The sequence below is a fragment of the Scyliorhinus torazame genome, chromosome 12 (assembly GCF_047496885.1).
Source record: "Scyliorhinus torazame isolate Kashiwa2021f chromosome 12, sScyTor2.1, whole genome shotgun sequence".
Lineage (NCBI taxonomy): Eukaryota > Metazoa > Chordata > Chondrichthyes > Carcharhiniformes > Scyliorhinidae > Scyliorhinus > Scyliorhinus torazame.
In genome coordinates this window covers 185979193-186005441 of record NC_092718.1, presented here as the reverse complement: position 1 = coordinate 186005441, position 26249 = coordinate 185979193, and the positions used below count along the sequence as shown (strand labels likewise).

At 49.7% G+C, this 26249-nt stretch overlaps 1 long non-coding RNA gene across 1 annotated transcript; it reads right to left on the bottom strand.

Moving 5' to 3' along the window:
• Nucleotides 1–9066: 9066 nt before the first annotated feature.
• LOC140386806 (uncharacterized) lies at nt 9067–26180 on the bottom strand. The gene is made up of 2 exons (XR_011933677.1): nt 25825–26180; nt 9067–10095 (listed from the first exon to the last, which is right to left on the bottom strand). It is a non-coding gene; the product is annotated as an uncharacterized lncRNA (long non-coding RNA).
• Nucleotides 26181–26249: the final 69 nt, after the last annotated feature.

The window sequence follows — 26249 nt, the reverse complement described above, 5'->3', positions numbered from 1 at the left end:
CAGCCGTGAATCCCGCCCCCGCCGGTTGCCGAAGTCTCCAAAGGGAGAAAAGTCGGCGGGGCGTTAATGGCGCCGCTGCCGTCGGAGAAGGTCACGGGTCTGCGCAAGGCAGCCGATTTTCGGCCTGCCGATATTCTCCCTTCCGGATGGGCCGAAGTCCCGTTGACGTGATGACCGTTCACGTCGACGTAAATTAAACCTCCTTTTCATCGGCGTGACCCTGTGCTCCAGGTTCACGCTGACCAGCGTGGAGGTGAGTGACGGCCTGGGGGGTTGGCTCTGGGCAGGCGATGGCGTGGCCGCAGTCTGAATGCGTGAGGAGAGGTGTGTCTCGGGTTGTGTGTGTGTGTGTGTGTGCGGGGGGGTGTGTGGTTAGAGTAGGCTAGGCACCGGGGGAGTGCCGGGAGGGGGTCCGTGCTGGGGAGGGGGATGGGGGGGGGGTCCGTGCCGGGATGGAGGTTGGGGGGGGGGTCCGTGCCGGGGAGGGGGATGGGGGGTCCGTGCCGGGGAGGGGGATGGGGGGGGTCCATGCCGGGGAGGGGGATGGGGGGGGGGGGGGTCCTTGCCGGGGAGGGGGATGGGGGGTCCATGCCGGGGAGGGGGATGGGGGGGTCCGTGCCGGGGAGGGGGATGCGAGGGCAAGTGAGTTGGTCCACCTGGCCAGGTGCCAGCCTCCAACAGTTGGACCCATGCGGTCCATGCCACCTGGCTGGGGGGAGGAGGGGATATGGGCAATGATGACATGTCGTCGTTCCCCTCCCCCCCACCAGGCCGTCATGTTTTCCGATCATCCAGCGATGTTGGCCGCCGTGGCGGCAGCCGCTCATGTCTATGTTGCCCTGGATGAGGAGGAGGAGGAGGAGCGTGCCAGAGAGGCGGCGCAGGCTGCCGCAGAGGGACAGGCGGCAGCCGCCCAGGCTGGAGGGACACCTGACCGACAGGACGAGGAGGGGGAGGAGGACTTCGCGGCCCCACGGCAACGGAGGCACCCGAGGGCGCCCCGTGTGTACCGGCCCCGGCAGTCATACCAGGACCTCACGGACCGGGAATGCAGGAGACTCCGGATGAGGCGGGAAACCGTGGCACACATCTGCCACCTGCTGGCACACCTGTCACCGCGTGGCACTGGCGGGGGACACCCTCTCCCCGTGTCCGTCAAGGTTACGGTGGCCCTGAACTTTTATGCAACGGGGTCATTCCAGGCACCGAGTGGGGACCTGTCCGGCATATCGCAGACATCGGTGCATCCGGGCAGTGACAGATGCCCTATATGCCATGGCGCACCGCTACATCCGCTTCCCTGTGGACCGGGCCAGCCAAGATGCCCGGGCCGTGGGCTTCTCTGCCGTGGCCGGGTTCCCCATGGTCCAGGGCGCGATCGATGGGATGCACGTCGCCATGCGGCCACCTGCAGATAACAGGGCCATGTTCACCAATAGGAAGGGGACCTATTCGATGAACATACAGGTGGTCTGCGACCACCGCATGATGATCCTGCACGTCTGCGCCCGTTATCCAGGCAGTGTACACGACTCATACGTGTTGTCGCGGTCATCCATCCCCGGCATGTACGAGGGACGCCATCCCCGGCTGAGGGGCTGGTTGCTGGGCGACAGGGGCTACCCATTGCGATCGTGGCTGATTACGCCTATACGGAGGCCACGCAATGAGGCGGAGAACCACTACAATGATGCCCATGTAGCGACAAGGGGAGTGATAGAGAGGTGCTTTGGAGTGCTGAAGATGCGTTTCAGGTGCCTGGACCTCTCTGGGGGCTCCTTCCAGTATCGGTCAGATAGGGTCGGCCGCATCATTGTGGTGTGCTGAGTCCTGCACAACATAGCCCAGCAGAGGGGCGATGTGCCGCAGGCAGAGGAGGGCGGAGTGGAGGAGCAGCAGGAAAAGGCGCAGTCCTCCCCAGATGAGAGGGATGGGGGTAATGGTCAGGGCAGACGGGGTAGACACAGGCGGGTGGCTGTCCACCGTTACCGGTTGGCCCAGCGGGCACGGGACAGACTGATAGCCGCCCGCTTCACTGACTAGATGGGCGTGGGAATCGGGTAGTATGGCCGCAGACCGCACACCATGGCAACAGCCGACCACCCACACCCCCCACCCACCCAGCACCCTCACCCCCCTCCCCAACCCCACCCACCCCACCCGCATGCACACCACCCCCCCCCCCCCCAGTGCCGATCCACCTGCGGCACAACGGGCCGGGCTCACACAGTTGCGGGTGGACGCGTGCTATTGCAGGCCATGGAGGATGATGACAACCCGCCCTGCGGTGAGCTCCTGGCTCTACATCGTTGGACTATGTCTGACCCATGACCACAGTACCACCATCCACCCGGACCATCCCTGCATGCGGCTGTGACACTGCAGCACACGGTCCCGTCCTCTGCCCGGGGGATGATGATGGCGGCCCAGGGGGAAGGGGGCAGACTCACCTGGGGCTGAGGTAAGACCACCCCTCACACACACACTTGCGCTCAACGTACATGACACCCCCGCACGCTTTGGACAGAGCACAAAGGCAGCTTCTGTAGGTGTAACATTGACTTTAATAACCAAAGGAGTTCATGCACGTGCCCTAGCCCCTAAAACTCATCTGTGCCCTGCACCCGTGCCAACTTACTCAGTGTCTAATTGTTTGGCCTTACGGGCCCTTTGACTACGTCTACGTGGTTCCCCAGATGGTACAGCAGAACTGGAGGTGGACTCCTGTGATTCCTGCCCTCTGACACTGGATCCCTTTGGCGGTCGTTTCCTGGGGCGTCCTGGCCTAGATGGGCCAGGCTGCGGCCCGGGCGACTGGGATGGCGAGCTGCCAGCCTGTCCTGCCCGTTGCCCACCCGATGCACCTGGGACGGAAGGGGGGGGGGGGGGGGAGTCCGAGGTGTTGCGGTGTACCGGGACCTCCCCTACAGGGGGAGCCGGGGCGGACCACACCACCTCCTCCTCCCTCGGGGTGCCCGATGGCCCCCAGGCCTCTACATGGGTGGGGGATGCGAACGGACTGGCCATCCGACGCCCCCCCGACATCTGGCGCTGCGAGTCCTGGAGGCCCGTGCTGGTATCGACAGGGGTCTGCAGGTTTGCAGCCATGGAGCCCAGGGGGTTGGCAAACCCTGTCTGTGACAGTGCGACGCCGGCTCGCACATGGCCACTGGCGCCGATGCCCTCAGCAATGACCTGCAGAGACTGGGCCATGGCCTGCTGAGACTGGGCCATGGCCTGCTGAGACTGTGCCATGGCCTGCAGAGACTGGGCTATGGCGTTGAGCGCCTCTGCCATCTGGTGCTGGCACTGGCTCATGGCCTCCTGTGGGACGGCAGCCATTTCCTGGGCCACAGACGCCGCCTGCACGGAAAGCCCCAGGCCTCGCAAACCGTTCCCCATGTCTGACACCGTCGCACCCATTGCCTCCACCGCGGACGCCACCCGTGCGGTGTCGGCCTGGGTGGCACGCATGACCGGCACCACTCCCAGCTCCTGGACGCGGGTGGACTCCTCCACCTGCGACTGCAGCTGCCGCAAGCCGGCCGTCACCCTCTTCGCTCGTCTCCGGGTCGGTGGTTGCATCGGATCTATGTGTGGGTGTGGTAACTCCAGGAACCCGGGATCCATCTGGGCGGCAGATGTTCGCTTGGGCTGGGCTGCCCTCCGACCGCCCGGCCCCTCTGCTGCTCCTACCTCCACCTGCTGTACCGGGACGGCTGTGTTGTGCGCACCAGTGAGTGTACCAGGCGCCTCATCACTAAAGTGCCCAACCGAGGTGAGTGTTTCTGCGATGGTGGAGGGTGTTGGTGACAGCAGTGGCGTTGTGTCGTGCTCTTCGTCCCACTCTGAGTCCATGGCACTTTGGGGTGGGGGTTCGTCTCCACCCAACCACTCTGAGTCACTTCCTGGCACTTCCTGGGTAGTGCTGTCCCGGGTAGGGGTGTCCTGGGCAGTGCTGTCCCGGGTAGTGGTGTCCCGGGTAGTGGTGTCCTGGGTAGTGGTGTCCTGGCTCGGATGTGACGGGGGCCTGTGGCTGCCCCCCTCGTCGCTGGGTGGTCGCTCCCGCACGTGACGGGGGTGTCGTCTCCCTGTTGCTCCAGGTTTCTCCGTCTCCCGTGGTGTGCGAGGGGCATCCTGCGGGCATCGCATGCTGGAGGGTGCGGGTCTCTCCGTCTCCCGTGGCCTCCGAGGGGCATCCTGCGGGCGTCGCATGCTGGAGGGTCCCGGGTCTCTCCGTCTCCCGTGGCCTCCGAGGGGCATCCTGCGGGCGTCGCATGCTGGAGGGTTTGTGTCTCTCCGTCTCCCGTGGCCTCCGAGGGGCATCCTGCAGGCGGTCTGCATCTGCGGGGATGGGTGCCTGGACGTTTGGTCCTGCGATACACAATGAAGCATGCATGGTTCGACATCAGGCAGTGATCAGGTGATATGGGGGAGGGGGATATAGGGGAGGGGGGATATGGGGACGGGCTGTCGGTGGCTCCCGATACGCCCCCGACCTCTGCATCAGCAACCTCCCGGTCGTCAGGTCCGCCAGCCAGTTCCAGGGCCCTTTCCTCGTGTTCGGTCAGTGGCCTCTCATCAGCGGGGCCTCCTCCAGTCCTCATATGCTCCCTATTGTTGTGTGCGCGCTTATCCTGTGGGGGGGGGGGGGGGGGGGTGGCAGGGGTAAAAGGCAACACTGTTAGGCAGGTATATGAAATGAATGCACGCCATCGGTTGCGCGTGCATTGCAGAGGTTAAGGTTAGGGCTGGATTCACTTGGGGATATGGGGGAGGGGGGATATGGGGGAAGGGGGGATATGGGGGACGGGGATATGGGGGAGGGGGGATATGGGGGAGGGGGGGATATGGGGGAGGGGGGGGATATGGGGGAGGCTCACCCTGCCTGCTCTGACGAGGTCGTTCACCTTCTTGTGGCACTGGGTGCCTGTCCGTGGTGTCAGGGCCGCAGCGGTGACGGCCTCTGCCACTTCCCTCCACAGACACCAGCTGTGGTGTGGGGCAACTCTGCGGCCGTGCCTGGGATACAGGGCGTCCCTCCTCTGCTCCACAGTGTCCAGGAGCGCCTCCACATCCCGTGACTCGAACCTCGGGGCTGAGCGGCGGCCAGCCATCCAGTCGGGTGTTCCGGTCGGGTGGGGGGGGGAGCAGCGCGGCCTTATGAGCCGTCACGCCGTGTGGCGCGTATGACGCTGCACGGCGTGAACCACTGCGCAAGCGCGGATCCCGTTACGTCGCTGCTAGCCCATTTTGGGCCGGAGACTTTCGACCCATTTTTCCGACGTGACGCAAGTCGGATTTGCGCCGTTTTTTGCACCGATCGGCGGACTTTCCGCCGATAACGGAGAATTTCACCCCAGACCTCTGCAGAGTTGGATTTGGGAGGATAGGCTTCATAAAAGATAACGTTCACAGGGTTTTGATGCTGTTGGTTTAGGGAAAGGGTTCCCAAACTGGGATCCACTGCGTCTGTGGGAGTCTCCCAGGGGTCCTTGGAAATATATTTGTAAAGTTTCAAAAATGCTGCGGAACTGCTTGTTTAAGGCTTCTTCTGATTAGAAGTGCATAGACAGTGGAGTGATGGGCAGAGAGGGCCTCAGAATGGTACTTGGAGCGCGCCGGAGCATTGGGGGTGTGGGAAGAGCGGGGGTTTGAAAAGGGCCTTGGAAGGGGGGGGGGGATTGGAGCAGGCCTCGGAGAGGGGGGGGTTTGGAGCAAGCCTCAGAGTGGGTGCCAGAGAGGGGGAGGGGCTCACAAGCGAATCTCAGAGCGGGTGCCGCAGTGGGAAGCCAAAGTAGGCCTTGGAGTGTGAGATGGGATGAGTGTGAAGAGGTGAGTTTGCCTGAGAAAGAGGGGTGTGTGTGAAAGAGGTATGTGTGAGAAGTGGTAAGTGTGAGAGGTGAGTGCGTGAAAGAGGGGATGAGTGTGTGTGAGAGAGGTGTTAAGTGTGCGTGAGAGAGGGGTGAGTGTGTGAGAGAGAGGCGACGTGAGGGAGTGGGAACATGTGTGAGAGGGGACATGGGTGTGAGGGAGGTACGTGTCTGAGAGGGGTGTGTGTGTGTGAGGAAGAGGGGCAAGTGCGTGTGAGAGAGGGGGACTTGTGGGTGTGAGGGGGAGACTTGTGGGTGCGAGAGGGGGACTTGTGTGTGTGTGTGAGTGGGGGGACTTGTGTGCATGAGAGAGGATAACTTATGTATGTGTGAGAGAGGGGGGGGCTTGTGTGTGTGACAGAGGGGGTCTTGTGTGTGTGAGAGGGGGACTTGTGTGTGTGAGAGGCAGATTTGTGGGTGTGAGGGGGAGACTTGTGGGTGTGAGAGGGGGACTTGTGCGTGTGTGTGTGTGAGTGGGGGGACTTGTGTGCATGAGAGAGGATAACTTATGTCTGTGTGAGAGAGGGGGGACTTGTGTGTGAGAGAGGGGGACTTGTGTGTGTGTGTGTGTGACAGAGGGGGTCTTGTGTGTGTGAGAGGGGGACTTGTGTGTGTGAGAGGCAGATTTGTGGGTGTGAGGGGGAGACTTGTGGGTGTGAGAGGGGGACTTGTGCGTGTGTGTGTGTGTGTGACAGAGAGAGGGGGTCTTGTGTGTGTGAGAGGGGGACTTGTGTGTGTGAGAGGCGGACTTGTGTGTGAGGGGGACTTGTGTATGTGAGAGAGGGGACTTGTGTGTGTGAGAGAGGGGGACTTGTGTGTGTGAGAGAGGGGGACTTGTGTGTGTGAGATAGAGGGAGACTTGTGGGTGTGAGAGGGGGACTTGTGCGTGTGTGTGTGTGTGAGTGGGTGGGGGGACTTGTGTGCATGAGAGAGGATAACTTATGTCTGTGTGAGAGGGGGACTTGTGTGTGTGTGACAGAGAGAGGGGGTCTTGTGTGTGTGAGAGGGGGACTTGTGTGTGTGAGAGGCAGACTTGTGTGTGAGGGGGACTTGTGTATGTGAGAGAGGGGACTTGTGTGTGTGAGAGAGGGGGACTTGTGTGTGTGTGTGTGTGTGTGTGAGAGGGGGACTTGTGTGTGTGTGTGAGAGGGAGCGTGTGTGTGTGTGAGAGAGGGGGACATGTGTGCGAGAGAGAGGGGGGCATGTGTGTGATGAGTGTGAGAGGGGCACTCCACCTCATATGGGTAGGGCACATCTGGGCCCAATCCCTGGCACTACCAGTGCCACCTGAGCAGCCTAGCACTGCCAGGGTGCTCGTGTGGCATCAGGGATTCCAGGATAGCACCCTGCCCTGAGCTCGACCACCTCCCGGGCCTCCGATGGCCTGGGAGACCCCCAGGTGCCATTACACCTGGTCCACGATTGTGTGAACATTCGATCCCAGACCTTGGGAGACTCCAGCGTAGACATATTTAAGTAAGGCTAACTGCTCGCAACGTCTTGCAGAATCTCGTTAAATCTCACGAGGCGTCCTGAGTGCTGCAAATCGAACAGCCTCTTCGCGTCCCAGGTCTGGCACAACGAGGCTGTTCGATCGGCCCCTATGAGAACGCTTGAGGTTCCCTGGTGCACTTGGGAAATCACTAGGGGTTTTGCAGCTCGAAAGGTTTGGGAAACTCTGATCTAGGCCTCCTTTGTGCTCATATTGGATGCTGGCCCCAGCAAATGTCTGGAGGTTCCCAGCAACGGAGCTTTGGTGTGGAGAATATGGAGCTGGATCAATTCCTCTTGTCTCAGCTTTGCAGGTTTCCAAATGCAGACAAGTCATACTCAGATGATGATTCTCTGGCTGCAGGTTGATAACCACGTGGTATTTCAGGCAAGACAGGGAGAGCACGAGTTAGGACAGTTTTCCTTGTCAGTTTATTCCCCAAATTGAGCTCAAAACAACAGGTTTAAAACTTGTTTAAAACCTAAAGCTCCTCGGTCAGGTGATTTCTAGTAAATTACTACTTTTGCCTTTAAACCAATTTCCCATCAATTCAAATAATTGCAGTTCAAGCAGCTCTTCTCCTCCCCCCCCCCCCATCCACGCTAATCAGGTAGCTGAAATTGTGGGATTTCGTAGAAAAGACATGCTTGTTGACAGTCCTCGGTGAAATCCAAGCATCCTAATAGTGTCCTTGCATATTTTAAAAAGTACAGTCCATGAAGATATGGTTTTCCAAACAATACTGGAAATATGAGCACATATTGTGACACTCAAGCACACACTACATTTTATTGTTAGAGTAAATGAATATTCATCATAATGATGTGGAGATGCTGGCGTTGGACTGGGGTGAGCACAGTAAGAAGTCTTACAACACCAGGTTAAAGTCCAACAGGTTTGTTTCAAACACTAGCTTTCGGAGCACTGCTCCTTCCTCACAAGGCACCATGTTATTTTCCTTTGCAGTTTATATCAAGAAAATTATGCAAACTCCTATGCATACATATGTACATGTAAGTCACCTTCCTTTTGACTCTTTCTCATTCTGCCTTCCAGTGGCATTCACCTGAGGAAGGAGCAGTGCTCCGAAAGCTAGTGATTTGAAACAAACCTGTTGGACTTTAACCTGGTGTTGTAAGACGTTTTACTGTATTCATCATAATGGAAGCAGACTTTATGGACTCACCTTTACAGATGCAACAATAGTCTGTTGAACGTAGTTTAGAACGTTTACCCCGCTGCAGTGTAAATAAGCATGTAAAGTCATTTGCCACTACCAAGAATGTTCCTTAGAATTGAACTTCAATGAATCCCAGGATTTTCAGATTGACCCATGATTGATAGTACTTTCTCATCAATGTAAACTTTAACGATGGAGAAAAGGAATTAAGCGGTAGCAAGAAGCCCATCAACCTGCCTCCTGTTTGCTTCAGCCAATTTTGAAGTATTTCCCTGTTACCGATCTCCTTTAAAAGCGTATAAAATTAGTTTGAGTGAATAATACTTTTTAAGCAAGTGAAATGGTACAAACCCCAGCATTCTACCTGCATGCACGTGTAACTGCTAATGATTAAGCCGTCTGTAAAGCTTACATGTTTTTCATTAATTATTTCATATGATTATGTAGAGTGGTCATGCTGTTAGTAAAATGTTCCAAAAGCTACTTCAAGGCCAATACATAAGGAAATAAAGTCCTCAGCCTTCTGTGATTTATGATACTGCTTTATTTAGCTTATGGCATAGATGGAGAAGGTACCGGTGGGAGGTCAAAATTATAAATGTATAATGTCACTTAGAAAGCAATCTTCCAATGTTAATGAGGTGTTAGAACTGCAACGTTCACTCCAAGTCTACTTGAATGCAAATGAGTTTGGACAGGGATTGAATGGGTTTTTAAATCACAAAACCATCTCCTGCAATACTCACATCCTGTCTGGTTCCATTCCTGATGAATGCAAATTGAAGAATATTTAAAAAGTGCCACTTTTCTTATTTCACTGCCACTCTTTCTGTTTTTCATCCTTAGATTTCTACCATGTTTCTTTGCAAAAGCAAATATGGACTCAAGCTGCTGTCAACACCGCTTTTATTCCAGGGCACTATCATATGTTTGAGTGGCTAGGAATATATCAAAAGTCTCAGATTCAGCCTTTTACTGCACAGATATGCTTTGTTTTTCTGATGAAGAGTTAAAGGACGCAAAATGTTAACTCTGCTTTTGCTCCTAATGTTGCCAGACCTGCATAGTTTTTCCAGCATCCACTGTTCTTGTTTCACATTCCAGCATCCACAGTATTTCACTTATTTTTATGCTTTGTTTATGCTTTGCTAACATTGAAAGCTCACTTTATGGAGAGCTGTGGCTTCAAATCCATGTCTGATCACAGTATGGCAAGCTTGCTGCTCTTGTATCTTGTTCCTTCTCTGTTTTTCTTCATTTTTCCAAATTTTGTCTTGTTGAATATAGTTTGATCACAGCTTATCTGTTAAAGTGGGAAACCATACAACAAATATTGATACACACACATACATAGTAGGGAGAAGAGTTACACCATGGCCGATGTAAAAATGTTCTGCTTGCTTCAGTGAGGCTAGCTGTTTGATTGCTTAATTTGTGGAAATTAAGCTTCAAGAGTTGTTTTGTCTCTTTCTGAGTTTGTATTCCTACTGCCAGGGGTGAGGAGTACAATTGGTAGACTCAATATATGAGCATGCATGTGAAACCACTGCCTAGAAAGAGAGAACATGGATGTTAAAAAAAATCCAACATTTCTGTTAAGGTTTTTTCTCAGCAATGTTTTGAGTACTCTAGATCTGCCTTTTGCAGGATATATTCAAATGGCAGATCTAACACCCTGCACATTACAGAAATAAATAAACCTTCAGAGCTCTTAACAAAGTAAAAGGTGTTGCTACACATATTAATACTCAAGTCATTACCCATACAAGCTAACTGTTGAAATTAATGGATATGTCTAGTGGGGAGAAGATAATTTGCTAAATCTTCCAGTTTTTACTTTTAACCCCGATTTTAAAAAAAACTTGGAGCCCAATGCTGTTCTAAACATCCAAAAGAGGGCACTATTTCAGATTTACCAGTATTACCAAAGAATTCTTCCATCCACTATCATACACAACAGCAAGATTTTTAGCGTGTGTAATTTTCAATCCTCATTTGAAAGCTTCTTGTAATGTGTATAATATTGAAATCTAAAATAAGGTAATAAATGTTGATGCATTTAACTTAAAATTTACACATTACTAACAAAAAGTGCATCATCCTTAAATATTTAATCTGACACACATCATATTTACATGAATGTTTAACAATGTTTTGTAAATAAAAGGGCAGTCTATGCTGGAATGTTCCCAACAGGTCAAGTACTGACTGAGAAATAAACATATTTAGAGTAAGCAAACAAAATTATTCCACATCCTGGTGGTATTGGAGACCCAAACTAAACTGTTACTAAATGGAGATGATAGTTATTTTCAATCTTCCATTCGGCATTGTCTCTTAACTTTGAATGTTCAAGTCTTTCAATTTTCTTCCAAACTGTGCAATGGCCAAGCTAATACATTTTGTAGTTTTTAAGGAAGCAGAGATGTTTATTTTCAAAATAAGAAAAGTGCCTTTACAGCTATTATAAATTTTAAGAGTGAAATTTGGGCAGGTGGGCAAGGTTTGTACCAAACTCTGGTGCCTCTTCAATAGTGGCAGAGTAAGACTTGAGCAATATAATTTTCAGGTTGACGTTCATGATTCCCCGTAACAGTCCTTCTGAAAGGGGCAGGAACTGGCAGATGGTCAGCAAGCAACAGCGAAAATGCAGGTAATAAGTTTTGCCATTCCCATTTTCTTCACCTGGTGGGAAAGCCCCATGGCTTCCCCAGTCAGGCCAGAGTTATAATTACTTTCAGGACTTAACCACGTCATCAAATCCCAACCTGCTTATTTAGCGAAGGACCCTACCAGCTTCAAATACTGCCTGCTCAGAACAGTTGAGTAAAATTGAAGACGGCAGTATACAGGTTAAGGTTGTTGAATAAGTCACTGACAATCAAAACCATACTTCTCTGCTTTCCATTATGTCATTGAAAGGCATTTAAGTATTTTTTTTTTAAATATGTTTTTCAGGTTTTTCCAACAAAACTTTTTAACAACCCCCCCATAACAAAAAGAAAAAACACAAACACAACATTCGAAAATAATACAAAACTTATACATTGGGTGTCCCCCATATGACATTCAAAGGTACCCTTGGGGAAGCCCCCTCCCCAACCACCCAAATACCCCCCTCGAAAGAGACCCCCCCCTCGGGTTGCTGCTGCTGCTGACCTCCTCCTAACGCTCCGCGAGATAGTCTAGGAACGGTTACCACCGCCTGAAGAACCCCTGCACAGACCCTCTCACGGCAAACTTTATCTTCCCCAGCTTAATGAACCGTGCCATGTCATTTATCCAGGCTTCCACACTGGAGGGCTTTGCGTCCTTCCATAATAGCAAGATCCTCCACCTGGCTACCAGGGACGCAAAGGCCAGGATACCGGCCTCTTTCGCCTCCTGCACTCCCGGCTCATCCGTTACCCCAAATAGTGCCAACCCTCAGCTTGGCTTGACCTGGACTTTCACCACCTTGGACATAGTCCTCGGGAAACCCCTCCAGAATCCATCCAGTGCCGGGCACGACCAGAACATGTGGACGTGATTCGCCGGGCTTCCCGAGCACCTCCCACACCTGTCCTCCATCCCAAAGAACCTACTCATCCTCGCCCCTGTCATATGCGCTCTGTGAGTAACCTTAAATTGTATTAGTCTGAGCCTGGCGCAAGAGGAAGAGGAATTAACCCTACTCAGGGCATCAGCCCACAGACCCTCATCTATCTCTTCCCAAACTCCTCCTCCCACTTGCCCTTTAAATCCTCTACCGAGGCCTCCTCCTCTTCTTTCATCTCCGGATAGATCGCCAAAACCTTGCCCTCTCCGACCCATACACCCGAAATCACCCTGTCCTGAATCCCCTGTGCCGGGAGCAACGGGAATTCCCTCACCTGCCACCTCACAAACGCCCTCACTTGCATATACTTGAACGCATTTCCTGGGGGTAACCCAAACTTCTCCTTCAGCGTCCCTAGGCTTGCAAACGTCCCATCTATAAACAGGTCCCCCATTCTTCTAATCCCTGCCCGATGCAAGCTCCGAAACCCCCCATCCATCCTTCCCGGGACGAACCGATGGTTCTCCCGAATCGGGGACCAAACCGAGGTTCCCACCTCGCCCCAATGCGTCTCCACTGCCCCCAGATCTTCAACATTGCCGCCACCACTGGACTTGTGGTGTACCTTGTCGGCGAGAGCGGCAGCAGTGCCGTCACCAGCGCCCTCAGGCTCGTACCCCTGCAGGACGCCATCTCCAACCTCTTCCACGCCGCCCCCTCTCCCTCTATTACCCACTTTCGGATCATCGCCACGTTGGCTGCCCAATAATAGCCGCACAGATTTGTCAGCGCCAGCCTTCCCTGTCCCTGCTACGCTCCAGAAACACCCTCTTTACCCTCGGGGTCTTATTTGCCCACACGAAACCCATGCTGCTCCGACCTACCCATTTAAAAAAAGCCTTGGTAATCACAATGGGAAGGCACTGGAACACAAAGAGAAACCTCGGGAGGACCATCATTTTAACTGACTGTACCCTGCCCGCTAGCGAGAGTGGCAGCATATCCCATCTTTTGAAATCCTCCTCCATCTGCTCCACCAACCGCGTCAAATTGAGCTTATGCAGGGCCCCCCAGCTCCCAGCCACCTGGATCCCCAAGTACCGAAAGTTCCTTTCCGCCCTCTTCAATGGTAGGTCGTCTATCCCCCTTCCCTGGTCCCCTGGATGCACCACAAAGAGCTCACTTTTCCCTACGTTGAGCTTATAGCCCAAGAATTCCCAAACTCCCTTAGGATCCGCATGACCTCCGCCATCCCCTCCACTGGATCTGCCACATACAGCAACAGGTCGTCCGCATACAGCGACACCCGGTGTTCCTCTCCCCCTCGGACCAATCCCCTCCATCTCCTGGACTCCCTTAGTGCCATGGCCAAAGGCTCAATTGCCAATGCAAACAAGGGGGACAGGGGGCACCCCTGCCTCGTCCCTCGGTACAGCCGAAAGTACTCCGACCTTCGCCGATTCGTAGCCACACTCGCCACCGGGGCTCTATATAGCAGCCTGACCCAGCTGATGAACCCCTCCCCGAACCCAAACCTCCGCAACACTTCCCAAAGATATTCCCACTCCACCCGGTCGAAGGCCTTCTCCGCGTACATAGCTGCCACTACCTTCGCTTCTCCCTCCGCCGATGGCATCATAATCACGTTGAGGGGCCCCCGCACATTAGTGTTTAACTGTCTGCCCTTTACAAATCCCGTCTGGTCCTCATGGATCACCCCCGGGACACAGTCCTCAATTCTCGTAGCCAGCACTTTTCCAGCAACTTAGCATCCACATTGAGGAGCGAGATCGGTCTATACGACCCACATTGCAGTGGGTCCTTGTCCCGCTTCAGGATCAGAGAGATCAGCGCCCCGGACATTGTCGGGGGCAAGGTCCCCCCCCCCCGCCCTTGCCTCATTGAAAGTCCTCACTAGCAACGGGCCTAGCAGGTCCACATATTTCCTATAAAACTCTACCGGGAACCCATCTGGCCCCGGGGCCTTCCGCGCCTGCATGTTCCCCAATCATTTAACCAGCTCCTCCAACCCAATTGGCGCCCCTAAACCAGCCACCTCCTGCTCCTCCACCCTCAGGAACCTCAGTGGATCCAAAAATCGGCGCATCCCCTGTTCCCCCTCTGGGGGCTCAGATCTGTACAGCTCCTCATAGAAGTCCTTGATACCTCATTTACTCTCACCGCACTCCGCACCGTATTCCCCCCGCTATCCTTAACTCCACCTATCTCCCTCGCTGCCTCCCTCTTACGAAGCTGGTGTGCCAGCATCCGGCTCACCTTCTCCCCATACTCGTACGTCGCCCCCAGTGCTTTCCTCCACTGTGCCTCTGCTTTCCCTGTGGTCAACAGGTCAAACTCCGTCTGGAGGCTTCACCGCTCCCTGAGTAGTCCCTCCTCGGGGGCCTCTGCATATCTCCTGTCCACCCTTAAGATCTCCCCCACCAACCTCTCCCTGCCCTCTCTCTTCTCCCGGTGGGCCCTGATGGAGATCAACTCTCCCCTGACCACCGCCTTCAACGCCTCCCTGACTACCCCTATCTGCACCTCTCCGTTGTCATTGGCCTCCAAATATCTCTCGATGCACCCTCCCGCCTGGCAAACCTCCATGGATCCACTCCCCCCATCTGGTCCATAAACCCCCTAAGCACCTTGGCCGCAGCCGGCCTCTTCCCCGTCTTGGACCTAGAGCGATGCAATGCTGGATCCAGCACAGTGTTGAAATCCCCCCCCCATTATCAAGCTTCCTACCTCCAGGTCCGGAATCCGACCCAGCATTTGCTTCATAAATCCGGCATCATCCCAGTTCGGGGCGTATAGGTTTACCAGTACCACCCGCACCCCCTGCAACCTACCGCTCACCATCACGTATCGACCTCCATTATCCACTACAATATTCTTTGCCTCAAACGACACCCACTTCCCCACCAGTATTGCAACCCCTCTGTTCTTCGCATCCAGCCCCGAATGGAATACCTGTCCTACCCATCCCTTTCTTAGCCTGACCTGATCTGCCACCTTCAAATGTGTCTCCTGAAGCATGACGACGTCTGCCTTCAGTCCCTTTAAGTGCGCGAACACTCGGGCCCTCTTAACCGGCCCATTCAGGCCCCTCACATTCCAAGTTATCAGGCGGATTGGGGGGCTGCTCCCCCCGCCCCCCTGCCGACTAGCCATCTCCTTTTCTAAGCCAGTCACGTGCCCGCACCTCCCGCACCCTCCAGTCCCCCAGACGGCGGACCCCCGCCCCGACCACCTCTCCTATTTCCAGTTCCCCTTTGGCCAATGCAGCAGCAACCCAAACCACACCCCCCGCCCCCGCTAGATCCATATCTAGCTCTTTTGCTCCCCCCATAACACTCCCGTAAGTCAGCTGACTCCTGCTGACCCCGGCCTCTTCCGCCATCCCATCGACCCCTCTAGTGTAGGATTCCCCCCTCCCCCTCCTCCCTGACAGTCAGTGTGCGCTCCTCTCCAGTACCGCCCCCACCCCCCTCCGACCCCCACCTCCGTCCTTCCCTAGCGCGGGAAAAAGCCCGCGCTTTCCTGAGCCGGCCCCGCCCCCTCTGGCGCAGCTCCTTTTGTGGCCTTACCTCAATTCCCCATCCCCGGGCCTCCCCTGCCTCCAACACCGACGCCCACACTCTCCCACAGTCTCCCCATCAAATCCCTTCACCCATCCCCATCCAGTACCCAACCAAGGGAACATTCCCTGCACGTAGTTAAACCATATATACAGCAAACATCCCCCACACCAACAAACCCTCAATTTGAGTCCAACATTTCAGTCTGCATAAAGCTCCAAGCCTCCTCAGGCGTTTCAAAATAGTGGTGCCGACCCTGGAATGTGACCCACAATCGCGCCAGCTGCAGCATACCGAACTTCACCCCCTTCCGATGGAGCACCGCCTTAGCCCAATTAAAGCCAGCTCTCTTCTTGGCCACCTCTGCACTCCAGTCCTGGCATATTCGGATCTCCATGTTCTCCCACCTGCTGCTCCGCTCTTTCTTGGCCCATCTCAAGACACACTCTCTGTCCATAAAGCGGTGAAACCTCACCACTACAACCCTTGGCGGCTCGTTGGCTTTGGGTCTCCTTGCCAGGACCCGGTGCACACCATCTAGCTCCAGGGGCCTCGGGAAGGCTCCCGCGCCCATCAGCGAATTGAGCATCGTGCTCACATATGCCCCGGCATCGGACCCCTCCACTCCTTCAGGGAGACCCAGAATCCGAAGATTCTTCCTCCTCGACCTATTCTCCAGGTCCTCAAATCTTTCCACCCACCTCTTGTGCAGCGTCTCGTGTTCCTCCACCTTCACCGCCAGGCCCAAGATCTCGTCCTCGTTCTCCGAGGCTTTTTGCCGCACCTCTCGGATCGCCGCCCCTTGGGCCTTCTGGGTCTCCACTAACTTCTCAATCGCCGCCTTCATTGGCTCCAGCATTTCGGTTTTCAGCTCCTCAAAGCAGCGTTTAAGAAACCCCTGCTGCTCCTGCGACCACTGCGCCCATGCTGCTTCGTCTCCACCCGCCGCCATCTTGCTTTTTTTCCCTCTCACTTTTCGCTGCTCCAAGATCCCTTTTTCCACCGCTCCACTCCTGGTCCAATCCATATACTGTCGGGGGGACCTTGCTGTCACCTTCCCACACTGGAAGCCGTCGAACAAGTGCCGTTGGGGCCCCTCTAGAGAGCGCAAAGTCCGTTCCTGGCGAGAACTGCCGAACGTGCGACCTATCCAGGCATGGCCGCAACCGGAAGTCGGCATTTAAGTATTAAGCATGGTGCAAAGAAGAGGCACAAGACTGAGCTCAAATGTCAGAGGAGCAAATTATTAAGAGCGAGAGGAGCTTGGATATTTCAGGTCTTGGAGAAGCATATAATGATAAACAATATAGATTAGGTTAATCTAGATCTAGAACAATACTTGAAATTAAATCAGAACAGAAAGACAAGAAGGCAGAAGTTCAGAACAGTGACGAGCAAAGTTAAGACTGATATCAGGAAGTTCTCCTTCACATAAAAGAGTAAAGGAATATCATATAGAGTAGTATTTATTTAAAAAGTTGAATGTTATCTTGGAAGGACTGTAGATTCTTTCTCGATAAATAAATGAAGGTAGGTTAAATTACCTTCTTTATTCATATCTATGGTATGATCTTTAGGAAGAGAACAATTAATTAAAAAAAATATATATTTTATTCCAAACATTCATGACATCAACAAAATACATAGTTCATCAAAGCATAGTCAACAGTTTGTACAGTTTCCCCCCTTTTAAACCCTCACCTCACCCCCCCGCGACAATCAGCTCCTCAAATAAAGTCATGAATGGCCTCCACTGCACCTCGAAACCCTGTTCTGACCTCAACTCGAACTTAATCTTCTTCAGCCAGAGAAAGTCACACAATTCCTTCAGCCAGGCCACCACCCCCGGCAACAATTCCGACCTTCAATACAACAGAATCCTTCGCTGGCAATCAGAGAGGTACTACATTGGCCCCCTTCCCCTCCAGCAGCTCAGGCTCCTCCGAAACCCCAAAGACTACCACCATAGGATTTGGCCTGACTTTGGCCCCCACTATCCCAAACACCGCTTCCCAATAATTTATTGGCACCAAAGATTTTTTACAAGATCAATTCTTTCTCTTTGTCATTTTATGCTGTACTTTTTCATAATCATTATTACAAATCTTGTGACTTGTTACTATCCCTGCAATTGGAACAATAGTAAATAAAATATTGCAGGTTTCCACACATCCTTTATTTGGTTTTCAAAGGAGCTGATCAATTTCATCAAAACAAAAAATGAAATACTCCAGTCAGTAAAAAGATAATTTAAAGTTCAATATATCTCACAGCCCTGGAACCCACAATCAGATTAAGGCTTCTTTGTTTTGTGTAATCTACTACATTTACATAAAAAACAAAACCAATGAAGACAAAAACAGAAAATACTGGACCATCTTAGCAAGTCTGACAGCATCTATAGAGAGAGGAGGGAGCTAAAGTTTTGAGTCTGGATGACTCTTTGTCAAAGCTGGAGAAAACTGGAAATAGGATCAGATTTATATATCAGATCTATGGGTGGAGGGGGGGTGGAGCAGTGGGGCTGGATAGAGGTCCTGCAACAGGTGGAGATTGACAAAGGTGTTGTGGACAGAAATACAAAGGGAATGGAAATAGTGATGATCAAGGCCAAGAAGGGTGCTGATGGGGGCACATTAAGAGATCAGAATGTGTTAATGGCAGAACAAAGGTGAGCAGTGTGTCAGAGGACAACTAGGAACCGGGTACAGATGGTCCAAGTGTGGGGGGGGACAACGGTGAGAGAAAAACAGATAATAATAATAATCTTTATTGTCGCAAGTAGGCTTACATTAACATTGCAATGAAGTTACTGTAAAAGCCCCTAATCGCCACATTCCGGCACCTGTTCGGGTACATCGAGGGAGAATTCAGAATGTCCAAATTATTTAACAGCATGTCTTTCGGGACTTGTGGGAGGAAACCGGAGTTCCCGGAGGAAACCCACGCAGACATGGGGAGAACGTGCAGACTCCGTTCAGATAGTGAACCAGGCCGGGAATCGAACCTGGGACCCTGGCAGTGTGAAGCAACAGTGCTAACCACTGTGCAATTGTGCCTGAATGAAGAAATGAAAATGAATTGACAGAAATAAAAATCGGGTGAAGGTGGAGGAAAAAGTTCACAGACTGAAGTTGTTGAACTCAATGTTAAATCTGGAAGGCTGTAACTCGCCTAATCGGAAGATGAGGTACTGTTCCTCTAGTTCGCGCTGGGCTTCACTAGAACACTGCAGCAGGTGAAGGACAGCCACGTGGGCATGAGAGCAGGACGGTGAGTTGAAATGGCAAGCAACAGGGAGGTCTGGTTCCTGCTTGCCGATGGACCGAAGGTGTTCTGCAAAGCGGTCACCCAGTCTCTGTTTAGTCTCCAATGTAGAGTACACCACATTGGACAAATGTAGAGTTGTATCTCAATGCTGAAGAAAGGGATTTCAGCCAAGAGACATTTGATTACAGTGTTTTCTTCGATCCTGAATATTGTTATTGTCATGTGAGGGTATCTTTAAGACATGGATGTTTAACAATTGGTGGCTCGTCCGGGATAAAAGTCTATCTATTGGATTGGCTTTTGTGAACTTAAAGACAGTGAAGGATTGTTGCTTTTCCGGTGTGGTATTTTAGTTTAAGTGGGGAGAGTGTTGTGAACAATGGCTCCTTCAGAGGCTCAGAAGTTTTTTGGGGTGGAGAATGTCACACGTAGTACTTTACGGACAGAAACGAAAAGCAGACTGTTAGATTTGGCAAGAACATTGCAGTTAACATTACCTGATAAAATGCGAAAAGATGAGGTAATTATGGCGGTGGTTAAGCATTTAAAGTTGCCTGAGATAGAGTTTGACTCATTGGAAATGGCAAAAATTCAGTTGCAAATTAAACAAATGGAACATGAGAAAGAATTAAAGCGGCTGGCATATGAGAGTGAGAGAGAGGAAAAAGAAAGAGAAAGAGAGAGAGAGGAAAAAGAAAAGGAGAGAGAAGACAGGAGAAAAGACTAGCCCTAGCAGAACAAAAAGAAAAAGGAGATACAGATCAGGGAGAAAGATAAAGAGAGGGAGTTTGAACTTCAGAAAATGGCCATGAAACATGACAATCAGTTAAAATTGGCAGACATAAAGGGAAACGTACAGTTGGATGATAGTGATGAGGATAGTGAGAAAGAGCATCATAGTCGAAGGCTTGGTGGGAATCTATTTAAATATGTCTAAGCATTGCCAAGGTTTGACGAGAAGGAAGCGGAAGCCTTTTTCATTTCATTTGAGAAGGTAGCTAAACAAATGAAATGGCCACAGGACATATGGGTGTTACTGATTCAAACAAAGCTGGTAGGTAGAGCTAGTGAAGTGTTTGCATCACTACCGGAGGAGGCATCTGGAAAGTATGAGGTGAAGAAATCCATCTTAAGTGCATATGAGCCTGTTCAAGAAGTAATTGTTAAGAAGGTGCCAGTTGTCTTTCAAGAATTTACTTGTGTGGGTAAAGTTTACTCATGTGTATCAGGAGGAGCAGGTAAAGAAGTCGCAATTTTAAGAGATACAGGGGCTAGTCAATCTTTAATGGTAAGAGATGAGGAATTATGTAGTTTGGGAAGAATGTTGCCAGAAAAGGTGGTGATATGTGGAATTCAGGGTGAGAGGAGTAGCGTTCCATTATGTAAGGTAAGGTTGGAAAGTCCAGTGAAGAGTGGTGAAGTGGTAGTAGGAGTAATAGATAAATTATCTTGTCCAGGAATACAGTTTATCTTGGGTAATGATATAGCTGGATCGCAGGTGGGAGTGATGCCTACTGTGGTTCATAAGCCAGTGGAAAATCAGTCAACTGAAGTGTTGAAGGACGAATATCCTGGGATTTTGCAAAGTCACAGGTTAAGACAAGAGGAGAAATCAAAGAGTGAAGATGAAGTTGAAGTTGAAGTGCAATTATCAGAAACGATTTTTGATCAGATGGTTGAAAAAGAACAAGAACAGGTGGAGGATGAGACGGATATTTTTAATTCAGGAAAATTGGCGGAGTTACACAGAAAGATGTAGAAATAAAACGGATATATCGGAAAGCATATACGGAAGAGGAATCTGAGAGTATACCAGAGTGTTATTACCGTAAAAATGTCGTCTTGATGAGAAAATGAAGACCCGTACATATGCGGGCGGATGAAAAGTGGGCAGAAGTTCATCAAGTAGTATTGCCGGTAGGGTATAGAAAGGAGGTGTTGCGAGTTGCACATGAGGTACCAGTGGGAGGTCATTTGGGAATAAGGACAACTCAAGCTAAAATCCAGAAACATTTTTATTGGCCTGGACTACATAAAGATGTAGTTAAATTTTGCAATTATGTCACACATGTCAAGTGATAGGGAAACCTCAAGCAGTGATAAAACCAGCGCCCTTAATACCCATTCCAGCATTTGAGGAACCTTTTAAAAGGGTCCTAATCGATTGTCTAGGACCACTTCCTAAACCAAAAAGTGGGAATCAATTTCTTTTGACTGTAATGGATGTGTCTACTAGGTTTCCAGAGGCTATTCCAGTACGTAATATTACAGCTAAAAGGATTGTGGAGGAGTTACTCCAATTCTTTATTAGATATGGACTACCCACAGAAATTCAACCGGATCAAGGAACAAATTTTACTTCAAAGTTATTCAAAGAAGTTATGGATAGCTTAGGAATAAAACAATTTAAATCAACTGCGTACCATCCAGAATCGCAGGGAGCGTTAGAAAAGGGGCATCAGACATTAAAGACAATGTTGAGGGCGTAGTGCCAAGATTATCCAGAGGATTGGGATAAAGGAATCCCATTCGTATTGTTTGCAATTAGGGATGCACCTAATGAGTCTCCCAAATTTTGTCCATTTGAACTAATTTTTGGTCATGAGGTAAGAGGACCACTTAAATTGATTAAGGAAAAATTGGTGGGTGAGAAATCGGAAATTACACTATAGGATTACGTGTCAAACTTTAGGGAACGATTAAATAGAGCAGGTGAATTGGCTAGACAACATTTGAAAGTTGCACAAAATGTGATGAAACGGATAGCGGACAAGAAATCCAAAGTTCGTAGTTATCCCAGTGGGGATAAAGTTTTAGTGCTGTTACCACTAGCTTTAAAAGCTAGGTTTTGTGGACCGTATCAGATTGAAAAGAAATTAAGTGAATTTGACATACCTCAAATTAAATTGGAAAATGAGGATGTTCTTAAATATTGGGATGAATTGTTGTTACCTTCCAGAGGAAAAACAAACTGACCCGAGTTATTGATATCACATGGGCAAGTTTGTAGAGATAAATTGGGAAGTACTAAAATGGCTATACATGATGTAGATGTGGGAAATGCTGTTCCTATCAAACAACATCCATATAGACTTAATCCTTTAAAATTGGCACAGGTTAACAGAGAGATTGAGTGTATGCTGAAGAATGGCATAATTGAAGTGCGTTGCAGCCAATGGAGCTCACCCATAGTGATGGTACCTAAATCAGACGGTACCCAATGGTTGTGTGTGGACTATAGAAAGGTGAATGCAGTTACAAGAACGGACTCTTATCCTGTCCCACCATTGAAGGATTGCATGGAGAAAGTGGGACAATCTGCTTTTATTTACACCTTCCAGACATGGAAAGAACATTTAAAACATCGTATGGAGTTCTTCGATCGACTTCAGGAGGCGGGTTTGGTGATGAACCTCGCTGAAAGTGAATTTGGAGAAGCCCGAATCACTTTCCTTGCGGAGTTTCCGTTATCATCAAGACAAAGGGAAATAATGCGATTTCTTAGCATGAATGAATTTGATCGAACCTTTGTGCAAAGGTTTCGTGGCGTGATTACTCCACTGATGGACTTGCTAAAGAAACCTAAAAAATGTCAATGGATAGCGGACTTTCAACAGGCATTTGACTGCCTGAAAGCTGTGATCACCAATGCTCCTGTATTGGAGAATTGCAAGGGACTCTGTGGTCAGATTGAACTGAATTATCTGATTCTGAAGAGAAATGCCGAGGAGTAGAGGAATGGATGGATCGTGCAGAGACTTTGTTCAAAGAGACTGTCAATCAAGAAGGATTTCGGTTGGAGGAAGAAGAGCAAAGAAAAATGGACTATATTATTATGCCTGTTTGCATGTGTTTGTTTTTTTAAATGAGAAAGTATATTTACTGTGTACATTTCTTAGTGGATGGTGCAAAAGTGAAAAATGAAGCCATCTTGAAGTTGATGGGTTGTTTTTTTTTCTTGGGGGGGGGGGGGAGGTGTCATGTGAGGGTACCTTTAAGACATGGATGTTTAAGCAATGTACCTTTAAGAAAACAGTGATGTCATAGAGTGGGTGGAGCTCAGTTCAGGTCAGCCATTTTGCAGTTTGGTTTTTAGTTTCAGTTTTGAAAAGAACCTGGCTGGTTTTGCTGAGAGCAGTTTAAAAGTGCCTGGCTGTTTTGCTGTGAGCTGATTAAAAAGTAGAAAGCCAGGTTTGAGAAAGCAGTTTGGGTGTGTCTGTGGGGTTCCAGAGAGCTGCATTAAGAAAAGCAAGGTGCTGGAGCTGAAATCAACCAAGCTCATATATCTCTGCCATTCTACAGAAACTATATATATTCTTTAACCTGATGTGATACTGTTTAAAGGTGTTAAGTTTCTTGGAAGTTTGAAGAAACATTTTAAGGAAGTATTTACTGTTGCAATGTTTTCTGAGTTATCTTTGAAGTAAGGGGTGTTAAGAGATCCAATGTTTATTTAAGATGTTAAGTTGAGTTCATGGAATAAACAGTGTTTTGTGTTTAAAAACCCACATGTCCATAATTGAAATACCACACCTAGGGGACCAGCCGTGTACTCGGAAATGCAACAAATCCATTAAAGGGAGAGGTTGGTTGAACTCCATGATACATTTTAGGGTTCTGAAAACGCCTCGCTCATAACATTATTTATTAACTTGACCAAGGAACAACATATTATTGAAATGCAAAAGGAAGATTCAGAAAAGTAGAAACTTCAAAAGTAACAAAACATGCTAACTTTTGGTGATGTACAAAATCAAATTTGAACATGGTACGAATGCAGAATGGGCTATAATTATGTCTTCAGCTACTATGTGTTAGTTTCCCATTTGTGCAATTTATCAGCATTTCATGCGGACAGTCAGCATTGTAGGGGTCCCATGAATGTGTCAACATTTGAAGGCACAAATCTACTTCATGTTTCATCTTCCTAAATCTAATGGCCAATGCACGATATATTTTCAACTCCTGACAGCAATGATCTAGGGCTAATGGACTAGATCGCCTCATCTATAGAGAAAGGTGAGAACGCTCACAAGAATGGAAGTTACCAACCTCCAGTACGCAGAGATGGCCTTGGCACTGGCAAGGAGCAACACTTCTTAAGCATTAGATAATGGATCTGGTTTGAAGTAAATGGTGAAGGAAATGGTTGCCACGGAAGGAAACGTAGAAGGAAAGGGGCAGAATGCAAAGCAAAGGTAAGGAAAATGGTAGAAAGCAAGAATCGAGAAGGAGGAAACTTATGGCAGGGGATAGAGCTGAATACTTATTAAGGGAAAGGCAGAATGAATGGCAAAAGATGGACACACTGCTGACAAGGAGAAAAATGTTTGGGATGGTCTGGATTCAGAGGGAAAGGATGAAGAAGTGAATGATGGTAAATGAGAAACGCGAGGGCAGAGGAAAGGGATAAAAATTTTAAGGAGTGGGGAAAGGGGCATCAATTCAAAACAGGGGGAAGTAAATTTCTGACAACGGAGGGAAGGGGAAAAATGGAAAAAGTGAAAGGGGAAAAGCTGGCATTCATGCTTTCTCCCTCAATATAAATGTCCTCACCTATATTCATTGCTGTCCCCTCAACCTTGCAATTTTCTCTGCCTTCCACATTTTAGGATGGAATAGGGGCAAGAGTTTTTGATAAGCTGAAGTTCAGAGCATGGAGAAGAGGCTGAGCAAGAGCTCATTGGAATATGAAGTCTGGATTTGACAAAGGCACTGGATGAGAGCTTTAGCAGCAGACGGGCTGAGAAAGAGTTGCAGCCCGGTGATGTTACTGAGCATATCTAATGAATTACTTTGGAAGTATTGTCATTGTTTTATAAACAAATATGGCAGCCAATTTGAGCAATACAAACAGCAAAAAGATAAATAACCAGTGCATCTATTTTGGTGGTGTTATTTGGAGGATAAATATTATCCAGGACACAAGGAGAAATGCACTGTTCTGCTTTGAATAGTGCCATGGGAACTTTGTTGAGTATGTAAATCGTTGGGGCTTAAACATATGATCTGCCAGTTATGCTGGACAAATGTTACAAAGAAATGTTGCATATGCCTACCCCTACTGCTTGTTACACAACCCATAGAACTAATTGTTTTAACATGTCAGGGCCATTCTTGAGTAATCAAGTTTGTGGGGTTGTGTCCATTTTTACTTTTTTAAGATTGGCATATAAATTTGCTACATATGAAATTTCATTGATAACCTCAGGAACTAAGGTCACCATATCATAAAAAAAATAGAAATCCACTACTGGACTGTACTTTTAAGACACGGTAGCACAGTGGTTAGCACTGTTGCTTCACAGCACCAGGGTCCCAGGTTTTATTCCCGGGTTGGGCCACTGTCTGTGAGGAGTCTGCACGCTCTCCCAGTGTCTGTGTGGGTTTCTTCCGGGAGCTCCGGTTTCCTCCCCACAAGTCCTGAAAGACATGCTTATTAGGTGATTGGACATTTTAAATTCTCCCTCAGTGTACCCGAACAGGCACTGGAGCCTGGCGGCTAGAGGCTTTTCACAGTAACTTCATTGCAGTGTTGATGTAAGCCTACTTGTGACAATAATAAAGATTATTATCTTAATAACTTTAAAGAGCCACTCTAAAAGAGATTTTCTTCACTCAAACACAGATGTTGCAATCTTACACGATACAATGACATTTGTCCCCTCTATGAACTTTATCTATTGAAAATACATTATATATATATTTCACACTGTATTTCATGTTGACAGCTATATTATTGGTTATATCTGTCATAAGTTAGTCACTCAATTACTTAATACAAGGCTGCTCATTACAGCAACTCCTTGAGATATTTTCTTCTTCAATATAATATAGAAATGTTAAGCTGCATAGAATCCCTGCTCAACTCGTTAAAAGATTTGTAATACCATAGAAACACAGCACAGGTAGGTACTCAAGTTGGCACTTTGAAAGAGCTATCCAACACCACAACCCTGCTCTGTCCCTACAGCCCTGCAGATGTTGCCTCTTCAATACTTTATCCAATTCCCTTTTGGAAAGTTGCCACTGACTCTGCTTCTGCCACTCTTGTCAGGCATCACGTACAACAGTTCAGTTGAACTGGTGCGAAACAGAAAGCCCTCGCGCCACCTCTGGTACGTTTCGTCCATCGCCTCCCAGCAGGCCAGCTAAGATAAAACTTCAAGAGGCAAAAACGACCGAAGTTGCCCTTCTGGTAGCGACCACCCCGACTCGGGGGAGAAAGAAGACCTCTCGGGGAAACACTCACAACTTGGCGGCACATCACAACGATAACCCGGATGGTGGGCCTCTAGGGGCGGGTGGGGGGGGA